Raw genomic sequence first — 18,106 nt, 5'->3', positions numbered from 1 at the left:
TCAGTCCGCGGCGCTGATCCAAGCACCCTCAAACACCACACCGTCGTCTGGTTCCCCGCCCACCTGGGTCGGATCCCGGGCGCCCCGCCCAACCTCAACGAGACAGCCCACGACGCTGCGCGCGCGCTTACCGACCGCGCCGTCACCCCAGGGCAACCACGTCGCGATGAGTTGGAGGCGAACAGGGACGCCCCAGTAACCTACAATGAAATAACCAAACACTTTTACTTGGTACGACGTCTCCTTCCGCCCCCGCACCCCAAACTAAACAGGCCACAGGCGCTAACGCTACGCTTATTACAGACAGATACCTACCCGAACCCCGCCACCTTACACATAATCTACCCGGACGTCTACCCAGACGATACGTGCCCCTCGTGCGGGGTCACGGCGACACTCGCACACGTGCTCTGGGAGTGCAGAAACGCTCCGCTCGACTCTACCTCCGACAAGTGGGAGAAGACGATACGAAGCCCGCTCCTAGAAGATCAGCAATGGGCCGTCCAGCAGGCTCGCGCAGCGGCCGCCAGGTACTCCCTGTCGGTCCCTGCGTGGGAGACGCCCACTGCGCGCTGACGTGCGTCCTGCAGGTCTTCTATTAAAGTTTTTCCAATCCAATCCAATCCGCAACAATTCTGACGGAAATTCGAATGCAATAAACGACCTCCTAACTACACAACTGAATCAGATAGCACACACAATTTCTTTTTTTCTTCCGCGCTCGTTATTCTTCAAGTCTATTGCTGTTCCTTGTGCGTGTCTCTGTCATTTGTTTATTTCCTATTTTCTTTCCTGTTCATTTGTTTCCTATCCTCCTCTTCGCCTCTTTTCATTTCCTCCTCCCGGAAGAGTATAGACAGGTGTTGTGCCCCTCTCGGTGGCAATTGTCAGCTCGCTCACTCTCTCTTTCCTTCGTGCGCGTGTAAGTTTCGATAACTACTACTACTACTACTACTACTAGTACTACTACTACTACTACTACTACTACTAATAATAATAATAATAATAATAATAATAATAATAATAATAATAATTTTAATAATAATAATAATAATAACTGCTTTCCTTTTTAGTGGAGTGCAGGTCAGGCCTTTTAGGATTTACGCAAAGCGGAAACTGCCTGGTCTAGCCGCGCCGCGCGAAGACGTATTCGGCTTTTCTGCTTGATAATGGTCCTTGAAGAGATATAATCCGATTATCTGTGAGATTGCGTAACATAACATGCATAGTGAGTTTGTTGAGCTTTGTGAGCGTCATTTTTTTTATGTCGCTGCATATCTCCTCCTGCAGTAGCACCTTAGGCAACCTGCTGCTGAAAGCTCTCCAGATATATGTGAAGTCTAGGTGTCTCCCTCCCTCTCCATCTCTTTCTTTCTCTATCTATCTGCATGCGCCCTGATTAGGGCAGGAAGTTCTCTCTGAAGTTGCGTTTTTCGCCTGCACGTTTAGTATTTTTTTAGTTGGCTTGCTAGGCTTCTCGTTTGCTTTCCCACATTTTGTGCGCTAGTGAAACTCTTTTGTGTAAAAGCGCAACAGTAACGCACTTACGCACTTTCGCACTTACGATTATCCCGCGCCCCCTTTGTGCTAGTCTGGCATGGCCAAATGGCATTTATACGGGTGCGACAGTCCACCGCATTTATCCGAAAGTTGCCACCATAACATCCCTATTATTTCGCTCGCATTAGTATGTTATATTTCAACAATAGAAAAAAAAACAGTACAGTTACCGCCATAAGATACTTAGCAAGCCAGAAAAGGACGAAGGACGGAAGGCCATGTGTCGACGCCGCCTCGAAGTTCCGGCATCGGCTCGTCAAGAAGTCACGACGTCAATCATGACGTCATGGCTAACCTTAAAAGCCCATGACTAACATCATCGGCTTTCAAGGTGTCTGCTAGGGCCTGGTTGACTGTTTATCGGAAAAGGTGGACTACATTGATTTCTAAAGGACCGAAGGACAGAACTTGGAAAATTTCTGGAACTTTTAACTATGATCAATGCTGCTCAAATACGAAAAAAATAAAATTACTTTGAAATCTGTGACGTCATACTGATGCCGAAGTGTTTGTTTCAACAATTCAAACCAAAAATAAACTGCAACTTTGACCTTCATTTGCTCTTTTACTGTTCAAACTATTACCGCGAAATTGACAAATACAGAGTTTTCAGAAAAATACTTCATAAATACATACAGATTCAGTGTTTTTCTTCGGTATCCCTTTAAAAATTTCGTCTTGTTCATCTTATTACTGTTATTAAATGCCAGCAATGTACCATCGTTCAAAAGCATGTATACCTTTATGTTAGGGGCACAGGAGCCTTTGTCAGGCGGGCCGCACCCTTAGCTTAGCTCCTGCACGTTTCTTGAACTGTTATTCAAGAAAAATAAACGTTCCATTCAATTCAGCTGAACACCTATGTCGGCAGCACTGTGCCCGGCATGTAATGTACACGGGATGCTGCAGCGTACTTACTCTTCTCTTGCAATCTTTCTTACATTACAAAGTTCACCCTGAACATATATATATATATATATATATATATATATATATATATATATATATATATATATATATATACATTCATATATATTCTTTACATCTCAAGTCTTTCAGCCACGACACGTGCTTATAAGTGAGTGAGTGAATAAACTTTATTGCAGGTCCGGCGAGGACGCGAACTCGTCGCGCACCCGGCTAGTCCCACGTCGGGACCGGCAGGTCTAGCCCACCGGCCGGGTCGCGGGCACGCCGGACGGCTGTAGACGGTACGGCCATCTGTGCGTTCCGTGCTATACGAAGACGCGCTTTTACCCCGAAGCAAAGCATTTGTTCCGTGGGAGATGCTTCAATTAAAGACTGTGTTGCCCGTTGAGTCGCACTTTGTGTACGCTGCGTACCTGTGACGTGCCCTGGGCGTATCATGTCTCGTTTATTGCCGCTTACATCTGCGCATGCACTAGAATTCCAGGCGCGCCGTCGGGCGAACCTCTCCAGTTTTCATCAAAGCGCCGACTGGCATCGCTGGACTGTTGCAATGCCCAGCAGTCCCTGCGGTATGTGAACGCATAACTCATCCTCCCGACGAAGGTTATTACGCGATTCGTGCCGATATCGCGAAACGTTCGCGCTACGCTTTGAGAACATAGCCGGCGCAGCCGAGCGGACCCTTCAAACATTCGGCAGAATTAGGCATGCAGATAGGGTTTATTGCTACACAGCGAAACGCCGTCGAATCAAATATTAAATGAAAAAAGGCGAACCCATTTCGCGTGCTCCGTCCGTGCCGTCAAATTCCGTCTGGAAAGACACGTCCGGTCAATAAAACTGAACGCGGCTTCGAAAAGCGATGCTGCTTCTGTTATTTCATCGCCTTGCTGACTCTCGATCTCGCTTTTCTTCTCTAGCGGCTCGTAGAAAAAGCAAGACGCTGGAACAATGCTGACGATGTTCGCCAAGCCGTCCTTTTCACTTGAGCATCATTTCGCCCTTGTGCGTGTCTGTGAACTTAAGTGTGTCTCCTTCAATGACGAGCGATCAAGAACTGTCCAGCCGCCTTCACTCCGCTTGGCCAACGCAAATGTCGCGCTTGGTCGGTCGAAACACGCCGCCGTTGGGAAACCCGCGCTTGCGATCGCCAAAAATAGAGGGTGCACGCCGTGTCACCGTCGTTCGGCTGTTTGAACGTGACGGAGGGAACTGCGTCAGCACTTGAAGCGCGTCTGTGGCTTTTCGCCCCCCCCCCCCCACCCCCATCACCCCAGCTACCAGCTAAAAAATATATTAAAATTACTTGTTTCACACGAGTTGGCCAGCTGTACTTCGTCTCACTAGTTCCATGCAGTGCCGACAAGGTCTAGGGATCGTGCTTAGCGGGAATCCGTAAAGAAAGCTGGCTGTGCGTTCCAAAGAGATGGGAGAAGGAACACTCGCCCATTGTCCACTACTAATCCTTCTGCGAAGCCTCCATACAGTCGGTGTCGCGCAGGAGGGCGATCGTAGGTGGACAACTAAGAGACCTTTCAGCTCCTGCTGCCCTTTTAATGCAAAGCCTTCTTTGTTTCATTCTTACGGTATAGCTGGGTTGCCGTATCACCTCGTTTTGGATCCCTTCAGTAAGAATAAACCCGTCACTGACAGCGGGACTGAACATTTGACGTCCAGCGCAAAAGTCCGATACTCTAACCATTCGGCCACACTCCTTTTTTTTTTTCTTTTAGAGCGCAGCTCCTAAGTGCCCCTTCCTGAGTCGAGCGTCGGCATAACCGAGCGAACGAGCGCAACAGTGAAGGATGAAAGAGCAACGAGGAACGCAGCAGGGAATTAAAGACGGCGATAGCGAAAAGAGCGCGAGGAGGAAAGCGTTGTGTCGCGCACGACGTGTTCTGTGACAGTCGCTACGAGATGGCGCCAGAGTATCGCGCGTATTCTGTTCGCTTTATCTTCGGTCACTGCTTTTCACCGGCCAGCGAATGGTAAACAATATCCCTCGACGCGCCTGGATGTATCAGATGTTTATTTAATGTTATCGATATTCGTATCCGTTGGGTGTTCTCACCAAAGCTTTTTGTAATTCGGTTGTATGCGCTACGGGAATTGTGTAGTACTTTCTGGAAGCCACGTGGTGCCTAGCGATTGCTCTGAAACCTTCGACGAGTCCAGTTTAAAAGCTTAAAAGCCCACGCGCTTGACCCGCGGAATAAATTTTCGAAGATCGCCGACTCTGCTTGCCGTTATCGTTGCGCTTGAGTGGCATTTGTTTTGCTGAGCACAAGTTCGCCAAATAAAGAGATAAATTTTGATAAAATAAGCTTGTGACAACATGAATTATAATAGAAAGCCAGTTGTTCGAGTTCTTTCTGAACAATGAGCGACACAGCCGGTGGAAGCGCTACGTCTGCCGCAGAAGCTCAGGGTTGCCGGCGAAAGCACCCTGTCGTTCAGACCCGAATTATTTGCCACAATCTATCGCGAATTAGAAACACCTAAACAGCTGTGCTTAAAATTCGCATTAGGGAGTATCGTAATTATCGCTGAATTGTTTTCTTTATTGCCGCGTTTGACAACACAAAGCAGAGTACAGTGATTAAAGCGTGTCAGTCTGTATATTTCGCTGGCATGACAGGATTAAAATTTCTTCGATACAACCAAGTCATAAAGCATTGCGATCCAAGCAGGCCCTGGTTCAGGGCAGACCCTAACGCACCTTTCTTGATCTGCGCAACACTTCTGCATGAAATTTTTCGGACCCAGAGCATGTATTGATGCCGGCTTGTCAATCCTGTATGCGTTTTCCCCAAGCTGTGTGTAGGCCCCGATCGCACGCGCACTTCTCTCGTGCCTATAGCCAGTCAGCTCTTTGAGACGTTTCAACCCGCGTGTCACGTGTTTGCTTTATCGCATTGCTTCCTGGTGTTACCTTGCCCCTTTGAGTGGCTGTATTAGGCTGTTGAGCCTTCAGGATAGGCCCACATTACCCCAGTCCTTCCTTTATAGCAGCTAATACTACGTAGAAGACGTGTATCCTGCATGATTGGCCCAGGACGCATTCGTTTCTGGTGGCATCTTGCCCCTTTGAGTGGCTGTGTTAGGCTGTTGAGCCTTCGGGATCGGCCCACTTTACCTCAGTCCTTCCTTTATAGCAGCTAATACTACGTAGAAGACGTGCATCCTGCATGATTGGCCCAGGTCGCATTTGTTTCTGATGACATTTTGCCCCTTTGTTGGCTGTGTTAGGCTGTTCAGCTTTTGGGACCAGCCCATATTACCCCAATCCCTTCTTTTCAGCAGCTAATGCTACATAGAAAACGCACATTCTACGCGATCGCCCCGGGTCGCATTCGATCCTGATCATATCGTGCCCTTTGAGTGGTTGTGCTAGATTGCACAGCTTTTGCACCGCTAGCTTGCACACACATTTAATAATAAAAGAAGCGAATACCAACTCCACTCCATTTCACAAGTCGTTTTCAGCACTGCCGAATGTACGAAGTGTACAGGGGTAATATCCTTGTGCAGCATAATATAGATCTGGGCATAAGTGTCTGAATATATCAGGAATTAAGTAGTTATATTCGTGCTTGGTGCATGATAGGCTGCAGTGATACGTGACGTGTTAGAACCCACGCGCATGCACGTCGTATTATGCGGATTACTGTGGCGGTAAGCAGACGACGCCACAGCGGATGAACACATCTCGAGAGCATTCTGCCTTCGTGTTGCTTAAGGATTCCTGCAGCTTCCGCAGTGCAAAAAGAAACGACTTGTCACATGGTGCACAGGTTGGTTCTTTGTTGCTTTATCTATTTCTTGTTCTCGTTGACTGACGAAACTCACAGCTTTTGCTCCACTGCAGGGAAATTGTTGAGCGGGAGTGCGAGTTAGTATGTATTCTCAGGGCAATGAACGAGGCGTGTTACCTGCAGCGTTGTGCGTGGGTAGCCAGCAGCGATGACGCTCAATCAGCAAAACTCAAGTCCCTTCAGCAATGTTGCCAGAGGTCCCATGGCCCGACACTGCAGAGAAAGAAGAAATCAAGGAAACATGACATTTGGAAATAGTTTAGATTATTGCTTAGCGGTGACCATATAGGAAATCCAGTTTTAACGAAAAAAAAAAAGCTTTATGCGCTAAAAATGGTTCGATATATGAGCTATATAATACCATACACTACAACTCACCTACAGCGAACCTATAGCGAACAAGCCCACGCGCTTTCATTGGGCAGCGCTTGTTGTCACGCAAAATTTATGACTTTGAATACTCGCGGTCATTAAGTAAGCATGTTGAGGGGCGGGGTGTCACGCTTGTTTAGTTAGTGGATGAATGTCCACCTCAATTTACACTACGTAAACGTGCGAGCCATACGTTGTGTAATAGTCTAATACTTTGTTGGCGTATGAATCTCTTGCCTTTCGGACGAAACTGCGATACTTTTGTCCTCTAATTTTGGTCTGGTTCATTATTTTGCCCTACTTGATTATCCTGATTTTCTTTCTTTTTACATTGCTTTATTTCTTTTTCTTTTCTTCTTTTATTGCTACATCTTTGCGATAGTTGGCTCTTTAGGAGCCAAAACGCCCATTTTGTCGCTTCTTGAAAACAACGATGAGAGGGTAACGAGCTTCTAACGCAAGAGCACGCGTTCTATATGTATGCATAGCGTAGCGGAAACTAGTCGACACGGGTTCGATCGTTTAGCAGCTTCCGCGTATCTCCAATCACTAACCTCGTCGGCGTCATAAAGAAGCGCTCTTGTCTTTTATTTCCTTCTTTTTTTCTTTTTCTCGAAGCAATGTAATAACAGGGTGAGTGGCAGGGGGAGGGACGACGGGAGGGAGCAGGCAAGAACCACGAGGCTCGAGCACGGGCGGGCACAGCCTCCGCTTCATTGGCCTCTTTCCTCACACTCGAGCAGCCCGCTGAGCTCGCGCAGATTCCGTCCTCTCCTCAAGCCCGTGCTTCGACGGGCGCCAGCTGTTTGCACGTTTGCATGACGGGATTAGATTGCGCACGCGCACACACACACACAGCCGTTACGCACGGAGCCGCGTTATTGCGTTGGCCGCCAAAATGGCGAGCGAGCGAGCGGAATTACAAAAAAAAAAAGTAAAATACAAGCTGTCCGCGGGCGAGCAACTGGAGAGGAGGACGAGACCACGTGACGCGGTGATTTCCTGGCGAGGAGGAAGGGTGAGTATGGCCTCCTGGAGAAAACTCCGGCAGGGCTGGAATTTTTTGCGACGGCATCTCCCTCTCTCTTTCTCTCTCTCTCTCTCTCTCGGCTTCTACGCGTAGTCGTAATTAGAGTGTCCGAAACGCACAGGCGCGCAAGAGCCTGGTCTATCGAGGCTGTGAGAGAGAGGCGCGTAATCAAAGTCCCGCGCGCTCGGAGTCGCCCCGGCTGACATGGTTGCCCCTTTGCGGATCAAGGAGACGACGACGGCGTTCAAGACGCTATGTTGGGGGAGCTTGCAAGCGGAGTGAGCTGGCGCGCGGATTACTTTAGAGAGGGGAGAGGAGCCGCGAACTGTCCGATTCGTCGCCCGTCCGGGAATCTACATGACGGGTGAGGACGGGAGCTCGTGAAAACGGCGCCGCTGTGAGACGCGCAAAGCGTAGGACACCGGTGCGTCCTCTTTATTAGGCTCATTACTGACTTTTTTGAAGGTAGCCACTGCCGAGATTTTTTGGGAACCTCGTGGTCGGTTGTGGAGAAAGTGTTATTTAAACAATTTCTAACTCGGCTGTATATCTAGCCAGCGCTGACTCTGGCTTGCCTCATTCCGCCGACTCCTTACGAGCCGGCAGATTGCGACGGCGTATTATGAATCACCAGCAAAGACCGTCGGGTGCCTAGTGTCCCATATATTTGTGGACATAGTATCGTGTGTTTACTTTGTAATCTGTCATACTCTTATACGATGTGATACACCTGGTGAATGGCTTCCGACAGGAACGACCAACGATCACAAAACTTTAAGTACTTTTGGATTGAGGACTAATACTGCCCTCTAACCTATATGTCATGCTCAAACATTTCTTGTATCCCGCTTCCATGTTCGTTATAATATATACGCACCGCAATGCCACTAGAATGAAAGAAAGAAAAAAGAGCAAGAAGGAAAGATGTTACGAAATAATAAAACACTGTCGAAGAACCTGCATGGATCCCCAAAAAACATGGAAAGAAAAAAGCTTGTAAGGAAACCAAATAACGAAAAGCAATCGGAACACAAATAAAAGAAAATCAATATATACATAAATTACTCTTCAAAAGAAATTTATTGAGTCACTAACCACGAAGAAAATTTTCCATGCTCGTTTGATGGCGCCGTTTATAACTCAAGCGGCTGATAGTTTGGAAGTGCAATACCATTCCAGTATTTCTGGAACGGTGTTCCACAAGACCAGGATCACCGGCACAGGGGACGATATAATTAGGGTTTAGGTCCGGCGGCGTTTTTGACCCGTTTCCTGAAGCCACTTTTCTACTGATATATGTTAAGGGGAAGGTTTGCCTATGTGTCAACTCCTATTTATCTATTCAGTCACATGATCAATGCAGAAATGGTCTCATTAGACAGCCTTGGAATCAATTTAAATAACGTTTGCTGCATCTAAGAGAGACAGCTGAATTCCGCCTAGTGTAGAAAGCATAATTTTGATTTAGGGCATTTTTTTTTGCAGTAGTCAGAAAAAATTGAACAGTCTAAAAAACTCAAATTCAAGCACAATGTTTACAAATAGGCAACCCTCGATCAAGGACAAATGTAGCAGTTTTGCAAAGTGAGTCTAGTAGACCATTCGAAACGGACAAATTCGCTGTATAAGCCTTTGTAGTTTAAGTGTGATTGTCGAAGCATTTATGAAGGGTATTGAACGATGTAGTTTCGCCCGAAAGGCGAAACATCGACTGCGATAGCAAATTAATGGGCAGTTAATGATAGTAGTTTCATTGACCGTTTAAACTTGTAAACATATACATGCTAAGTCAATATAACAAACATGGTGTTACGCACGCACAAGTAAACATGAACGCATTTCACTCGATGACTGTGAAAACTCACTGACAAAACGCTGCAGTGAGGAAACGCGGCAGCAGCAGCGAGCGAATTGACTGTCGCGAAAAAAGTCCACCGCGGGCCTCTTTGCTTTCTTTCCTGGAATTTTGTGGGCTCCTCAACGCGGGGGAAGCCTTTGTACAGAAATAACAGCGACGGCGCCGCGGGCATGTGCTGCCGCCCGTGCGCCGCCCGACCGCCGCCGCCGCACCTGACGTCACACGTGCACATGACGCGTCCTCTTCCCACGCTCTGCTGACAAAAGCTGATTACTTATGGCCAAGGTGCTTTTGTATACGGAGTGTAGACACGACCATTTTTTGGCCCCTTAAACTCTGACGCTTATTGGATGATGTCTGCCTGCTTGATGGGTCGGAGTAACGAAAGAACTCATTGGTGGAGAAACCTGTGCCTCCCGCCGGTCCGCGGGTCCCTTGGATGCTGCGGAAACCTATGTAAGAAATAGTTAGGGTAGTTTTGAGGTGAGCAAGTAGACCGCAGCAGACGGCGCAACTTTACCATGGAAGACAACGCCGGTCAGGCAGGCCGTCGACGACGGGTATGACATCGTACATATTTGTACATATTTGTACAGTTTAAACTTAAGGTAAATGCCAAATGAATACCTAGTTGTTCAAATGCTACTCTCGTCGTCGTGCCTGCGGACCTGCATTTGCCTCTGCCGGAGCTCATTCCCTTTCACCTTCGTCTCTCTGGTGAGCTGATGCGTCTGATATCTAACGGCTGTGTCACTTAGATACATGACCTTAGTGCTGCCACAAGCATCAAGGTGAACTAAGCCCCGAAAACACCGTACAGCGGACTGTGTACCATTCGCAGGTGGCTTTCAAGATACGGTGGTCCGGCGGGGCATGCCCGGTCGCCTGGGCCACCTCGACTAGAACGCCCCGTCCCCCCCCCTCATCTTACCCCCGCCCCGAAACCTTGCGCGTGACGAAAGGCGGCGTGCGTCCTCCCCGCTTTCCTCAGTTGCGTGCACGAGATTGAGCCGCGATCGCCGGTTCACCCTCGCACGCTTTCACTCGCACATACCGCATACGGCACGCAGTGACAATCTTATTGCCCGTAGACTTTAGGCGGAACCTCACGGCGACGGCGACGTCGGTGGCAGAAATGCGCCTGGAGTGCGCATATAATTGCTATCGCAATAAAAGTGATACTCAAAAATGAGCGGTACATTGCCAGAGCACTGCACAATACACAAATTTTGTCCCCTTTACAATCCTTGGGGGGCACAGTTTTTGGAATCGTACCATCTTTTTTTTTGGCGCTGAGTTACACAGTTATAAACTTGATCTTCGGTGTGTTGTCGTAAATATTGCGCTTCTCAACAAGTCTTTTGCAAACACACTGCTGGTCTTACTAAAAATCTGTGCCCGGCCATCGTTTGATTTCAAATAGTTTTTCTTTACGCAACGAATATAATTGAATTCTGTGTTGTGAATGCCGAGCCAAACGATTTCTCTGTTCCTAAGTATTTAAAAAGGAACCGTCTAGGTAAAACTACGACTATGTAACTATGTAACTATGTACGACTAAAACTATGTAACTGCCCTAACCTATCAGTGTGTAAAAACACGTGTTGGCGAAGGCTATTGGAATTGACGGGTGCTCACGTGGGGTAGACGATATCCCGTAATGGTAGATTAACATGGAATATTACTTCAGCTTTAGCAAGGACATGCTATGTCATAAAGAACGCTCACGTTTGAGGTAGTTACCTTTCACATCTAGCTGGTTTGTTTAAAAAGGAGAGTTGTCAGTGTTATTTTGTTAATATTGTGCATTTTGGCGAAAACAAGAAACAGATGCCGACCGAGGTGACATTGTGAACAAAGCTGGCGTGTTGAGGCAGAAACGTCAGTTAAGAAAAAAAAATACACGTTGGTCGGCATCTGCTTCCCGTTTGCGCAATGATTCTTCTCGACCGAACGAAATTTCATCAGACCCTCGACTTCATAGTAGGTAGGTAGTAAACTTTATTCAGGTCCGGGATAATCTTCACCACGCTGTTATAGGGGCAAGACTGCGGGCCGCTCCCACGTTGGTGCGCGAAGGCCAAGCCTCACCGCCGCATTGTTCATAGTGTGCATTTTTTTGTACATCTGTTGTGCCGACGTGACACTGCGTGCAGGGTATTTATAAGCGCGGTTCCGAATCGGGCCCTATACCAGCCATTACGGCCATGACCCCGAGCAAGTAGGTGTAACTTGTGTAACATTTAATCGTGTGAAAGACGCCCTGTCCCGTTCTCTTCTCTTCTGTGCGTCCGTTTATTTGGCGTCTTTATATTTTACAATAACAAAACCAATCGATCGGCGAACTGTGTTCATAACGGCGCATTGCAAGAGAGCAGGGAAAGCAACTACATTTTCCCACCAATTCGCTACATTTCCCCACCAATTCCCTTTCGCTAGCGCTAAAGTGTTCACTTAAGACTCCCCACGCAAGTGCGAAGGATACCCTGAGAAGGGCCCAATGTGCTCTGCTCCCGCGTCTGCAGTTGAAGCTCGCCATTTGTTGTGGCTGTGTGTCCAGAGACAACGGCCACGTGGAAGGAAGCGCTCAGAGGTGCCGACGTAGAGAAGGAGAAGCCCGCAGACTTCAATTTCCTAGGTATGAACGATGCCAGCCACTTATATACGGCCAATTCTGTAGGGCCACTTATAAAGCCGGTTATGCAACTTCTTCAGAAGGAACGACTGCATGTATTTATATTGCACATAATTTAGCGTATGGTAAAGCGTACGGTAAAAAAATAAAGTTTGCTAGGATCACCACTCCCGGGTCTTTTAGCCTTCTACCGAATGCCTTATTAACATCTGCCACAAAGACTAGCTGTCAAAGTTATCCGATTCCCACTAGCGAAAAAGAAAGTACACTAATAAGCGTCAACAAGCCCTGGCACTCAAGGTTATATTCTGACTGTTTCCTTCTCCACTGTCGGATTATTATCCTAGATTTAGCTACTATTAGGAATCGACTATCTGACATTAACCAACAAAAAAAAACGTGAATGGTCAGGGAACACAGCCTAATGTCAGAAAACATTTTGCAACAGTGAACCACAAGGTGTAGAGACCACTCGACACAGAAGAACGTCGCTGGTGTTGAAACGAAAACAATACAAAACGTAGAAAAACGGCAGTACTAACTGCATTCTCGTAGCGCTTAGGTCCAGCTGGTGCGCTTAGATTGCACAACACGACCTTTCAGCGGAGAAGGAAAAGAAGGAACATGGCGCAGGTCTTTCCAACGTTACGCAAGTTCCCTACCATGCGCCGTCCTGGAAGCAGAAGGCGTGTCAACAGCAGCACAAGTCTCAGTAGTGTTTTAGGAAAGGCGCAGCCGTTTGGTGAAAAAGAAAGAAGCAAGAAAAGAAACGCTGGGCTTAGGAAAAGCCGTGCTCACGGGAAGGTTCGAAGCAAAAGCGTTAAATATCATAAAAAGAGGAAAAAATGAAACGAAGAACCGGTTAGCTAAACAACGTGCAAGGGCTACTACGATCGCTGACTGGCTGGGCGCTCTATAATGTGCTGATCTTGTCTATGCGTTCAAGCGCTATAGCGCTGTTCGTTTTGTAGGACTCGGCCCTAATCAGGCCCTTCCAGTGCGTTTTACGATATTGAACCGGCGTGAACTTCCAGCTGTGGGAGTGCAGACGTCAGCTTAGATATCTACGGTCGTTAAACACCGAATGGTGTGTCCGAATGTCGTTCTTTCTTGACGTTTATATGTAATTTTCCTCTCCAACCTACCACTTGTTTTACTTTACAGAGCTTATTATCGAAGAGAATGTGTAAAAGAGCAGGTGTAACGAAGACGAAAAGGGAGCATTGCAGGGGCTTCAAGCAGAAAGAGAAAGGAGCCACGGCGGCTAAGCAGACGCACGTTCGTTTTGCTAGCCTTCAATGGGCGAAGAGGATGTAGGGAATAAGATAGGGAAACGGGAGGGAAAGAGAGAGAGAGAGAGAGAGATCACTTGTTGTGGGCCGATGTTCGGATGCGCAGCAAGTGTTAGAAATGGTCGCCGACGAGACCCGCAGACTCGAGGTTACCGTAGCAACGCTCTCATTGCCGTCAACGAAAGTTGGGGCGTGCATGGTCTTGTCCGAAGGTTTTTGTTTCCGGCCTCGAGTCCAGCCGGTTTAAATGCTGTGCGGAGAGGTTCACGCTCGACGTCGTACCGAGGACAAAGACACCGAATTAAGGCGCGTACATTTTGTGTAGTTTTCTTGTTGCCGCTAGGATCACGCTTAGGTGTATCGCCCATTGCATTGCGGAAACAGTAAGCCTGTTCGATTTCTACCCACAAGGTCGAGTTGGCGGACTCCGCCCAGGCCGCGGCGGCCGCATGTAGGCGCGGACCGAAATACAATAACGCCCGTGCAATTAGATTTAGGTGCACGTCGAAGAAACGCGGGCGGTCAAACAATCAATACGGAGTCTAGTAGATGGACGTAGATGGATCAGATCGCGAATTTTGGCACGTTCGACCTCGGAATTAATTTTTGTTTTACAAATGCCGCCCCGAGCCCCAGTCGAGACAACAATGTCGCATCAAAGCAGAAAACATTCGATGACACTGTCATCTACATACGCTCAAGAGTAGCCATATAAAGTGGGGTGAAATTTGACCAGAAAGCATAATAATGTAGCGTGTGCCATTTAATATTACCAAGTCACTTTGTTGCACCAACATTTTAAACGCAAAATTTGTCATCTGTCATTTCCTCTGTCGGCATGGTAACTCCTCTTATTTCCTTATTCTTCCCCTCTGACTCTAACGCAGAGCAGCTGGCTAGAGAAATATGCCTCAGGCTGACCTCTCAACCTTTATTACAATAAACTTTACCCGCGTTCTCTCTCTTTCTCTGTCACTTAGACATAAAGCGTCTAAAGATCAGACCTTACGGAAGCAAATCTTCACCGTCGATGAATCGATCACGTAGCAACTAATTTTGAAAAGTAAAATGAGAAATCCTTACGCTAAATTCGTCTAGAAATGAAACCATGCTGTGTGGCTAGCAAATATTCGGCGCTTATGTATGCAAAGTTTAGAACAGCGTCAGTTTTGCACACCATACATACATACATACATACATACATACATACATACATACATACATACATACATACATACATACATACATACATACATACATACATACATACATACATACATACATACATACATACATACATACATACATACATACATACATGCTTACGCTTGGGCGTCGCATTCGCCAATGCATATACGTTTTTGATTGGAATGAGTGATAGCGCCGACTGTAATGCCTGCGGTGTCGAGGAAACTATAGAACATCTACTGTGCTACTGTCCATCTTTTCAAAACGAAAGACATGACCTCTGCACAGCTCTCAATCAGCTCACCGTTCAACTTGAAGAAGATCTTGGGACCATGGCCTCGCATATCGCAGCTACAAAAGGCCACAAAAGCTCTGCAGCGATATTTGAAAGCTACTGGATTGAGTCAGCGTCTGTGATCCGGACTGAGTGGCCGAACGATATACCCAGTAGACGTTCTCTTCTTCTTTTAATATTTCCGTCCCCTTTTCCCTTTCCCCAGTGTAGGGTAGCCAACCGGGTTCAGTCCTGGTTAACCTCCCTACCTTTCCTTTATCATTTGCTCTCTCTCTACATACATACATACATACATACATACATACATACATACATACATACATACATACATACATACATACATACCAGAATGAAAGCTGTCTTATAGATAGATAGATAGATAGATAGATAGATAGATAGATAGATAGATAGATAGATAGATAGATAGATAGATAGATAGATAGATAGATAGATAGATGCAGGGAACGTCATTGGTTCGGCTTTGTTCGTATTCTTTACTACTATTACGGGCTACTCGTTTCCACATAGCACAGACTAAAGAGAAGTAATAACGCAAGATAAGCAAACACGTCACGCGTTCAGAACGTCAAGCGCTATCGCTTTCACTGGGGTACATGAAGTTCTATTCTTTCGCTTCGCCCATTGGGGAGCGCGTCGCTATAGCTGACACAGACAGCGCTCGCGAGGGGATACGAGACTGTAACGCCTCCAGGGCCAAATACGCAGGGCAGTAGCGCGCACCGCTGGGACCGCAGCGCTATAAGCGGCACATCGCCTCCAGCACTGCGCACTTCGACTAACGCGTCCCGCCTACAAACAGCCCTGCGCACCAGCGGCGCGAGATACGTCGCGCTCGCTTCGCTAACGCGAAGCTACAGAAGCCACTCAAAGACGCAAAAGAAAGGACAATCCCCGAGTAGTCGAACACACGGCTGCGCAGTATCGTAGGCGGCGTCGCGCCGAAGAGAAATCGCGACGCGGTCTCGGAGGGGCGCCGACGGCCTTCACCGAGACCAATTCTTTTCTTTCTCTATGCCGAGACTCCGAATCTTTCTGTCTTTCCTTCTCTCTCTGTCTCACACTCTCTCAGCGCGCTCTCTTGACAAACGTCTGCGTCGGCCATTTTTCTTCTTTAGCGGCCGCTTCCTCCTACGCGCGCCTCGAAGGACTGCTTCCTTCCCTGTGGACATCCGCCGGTGCGGAATGAATAGATGCCGTTCACTTGTCCGTTTCCAGTGTAGTCGATCTTTTCCTCTCTCTTCAGTTACTATTTCTCTCTCATAATTTCTTGTTGCCTAACTTTTCTTATCTACGACGGGGAAAGGGGAATGGTGGAGGGGAGGAAGTTTTGTTTTCCAAGACGTGCTTTATGTTGAATCATCTTATTTTGCTACACCGTTGTGTCAGCATCATCCGGCACTCACTTCGAGCTGCCCAGAGCCAAGTCTTAGAAGGCCAACGTGAGCTCATGTTCCTGGCCTTTTTTTTTTCGCAGCCCGCAAAGGCAATTCGACCAGTTTTAAGCTTTAGCTACTGATCGATCTAGCGCATACGCCTAACGGAATCGCTCTGTACCGATATTGCACAGCGTAAGGAGTCTAAAACGACACATCTTCCAACACGGTCCTGCTTAGCAGTACGTATCAATATTCCTCCACGTATACTCTGATCCAAGAAAACAAAAGCGTCAAAGCGACAATTAAGCAGCATCGAAGGATATTCGTGAGAGTACTTACAACATTCCAGAGACGTTCATTTCAGCCCTCCCTGCCACTCCAAGGAATTATTTCTGCTCACATTTGCTCACACCTAATTGTAAAGCATCGCAAGCAATGTGTGCGACCGCCGTTATACGACAAAGTGGTAAGAAACGCGTGATTTTCCGCATAAACAATTCCTTTGCTTCATTGAATTTCCTACCAGCTAAGTCATTCCGCACCTTGTCCCAAGGCCCACTTATCGGAAAGGCCGTAGTTTTCACGCGCGATGCATGAATTCGTTACGAGACATTCGCGCACCTCTGTACCTGTCGACGCCGCAGTACCCAGAAAAATGTGATCTGGTGGGGTGCGTGAGCGGCCGGCCGATTTTCGACCGTCAGAGAATAGAGTCCTAGACCAGTGTTCCCAAAGTAATTCCGCGCCAAAGGACACATCTCCGCGGCTAAATTTTCCGAGACTCGCGCGTCTAACGTAATTTCAGAACGCTGCCTGCTAGCTCCGCATTGTGTACGCGCTTCACATCATTCGTGCTCCTCTCTCTCTCTCTCTGTCTCTCTCCCTACCCCCACCTGCCCTCCCATACGAGTTCCGCAAATCCCAACTACATCTGCTTAACCTCTAGCCCCTCTATCACTTCTCTTTGGTCGTTCTAGAAACAGTCAATTTCTGCAGTGAACATCATTTCATCGCCGCCACCGATGTACCACCCTATTCGTATCTCTAAATAAAATTTTGTTTCGATGGCGCGACACCGTGACGAATACACCTAGCCAGGTAGTGTTGTCATTCCGGGATCAGCTCTAAGTTATCTGTGTTTTATTCGCGCCTCTCGTCTTTCTTTAAGCCCCCGTCTGTCCACTCCGTTTCTTTTTCTCTCACACTAAACACATCCCTTTGGGCAGTGATATTCGGTGTCAGCATATGAGGGTTCGCAGTACGTAACGAAAGCAAAAATAACATTTAGTAAAGAACCCTGACACTCGCAGTGAATCCAATCTTACCTGTGTGCGTTGTTTTGTGTTCCGCAACGTCTCTCATTGTGACGTTTGAAACTCTTCAAGCCTTACTTCCTGCGTTCGCCTCTACGTTCTCGTTCATCTTCTTTTGATTACAAATGCAAGGCACTTTTCATGAGTAATTATTTCTACTATAACTGCCAAGTCCTACATACGATTTACATTGTCCTCTTTGTTTGCGTTCACTTGGCGATTTTCTTTATTTACGCATTTATTTATTTATTTATTTATTTATTTATTTATTTATTTATTTATTTTGTTAATACATTTGTTCGCGAAAAATAGCACATGCGCCGGCCTCCCTCACTAAGCCTTGCAATAAACCGAATATACGGAGTCTTAAATAAGCCAAGTTGGAAAAACCTTGCTTATGCCCTGATGATCATTCACGTGC

General features: G+C 47.2%; 1 protein-coding gene across 1 annotated transcript in view; it reads right to left on the bottom strand.

Annotated features, from left to right (window-relative positions):
- Positions 1–18,106, bottom strand: part of Nmdar2 (NMDA receptor 2) — a 245,527-nt gene that overhangs the window by 107,800 nt on the left and 119,621 nt on the right. Inside the window, exon 3 of the mRNA XM_050177057.3 lies at positions 6,423–6,518. The gene's annotated coding sequence lies outside the window, so the exon portion shown is untranslated. The remainder of the gene's footprint in view (positions 1–6,422; positions 6,519–18,106) is intronic.

The sequence above is a fragment of the Dermacentor andersoni genome, chromosome 8 (genome assembly GCF_023375885.2).
Source record: "Dermacentor andersoni chromosome 8, qqDerAnde1_hic_scaffold, whole genome shotgun sequence".
NCBI lineage: Eukaryota > Metazoa > Arthropoda > Arachnida > Ixodida > Ixodidae > Dermacentor > Dermacentor andersoni.
This window is presented reverse-complemented; position numbering and strand designations above follow the sequence as displayed.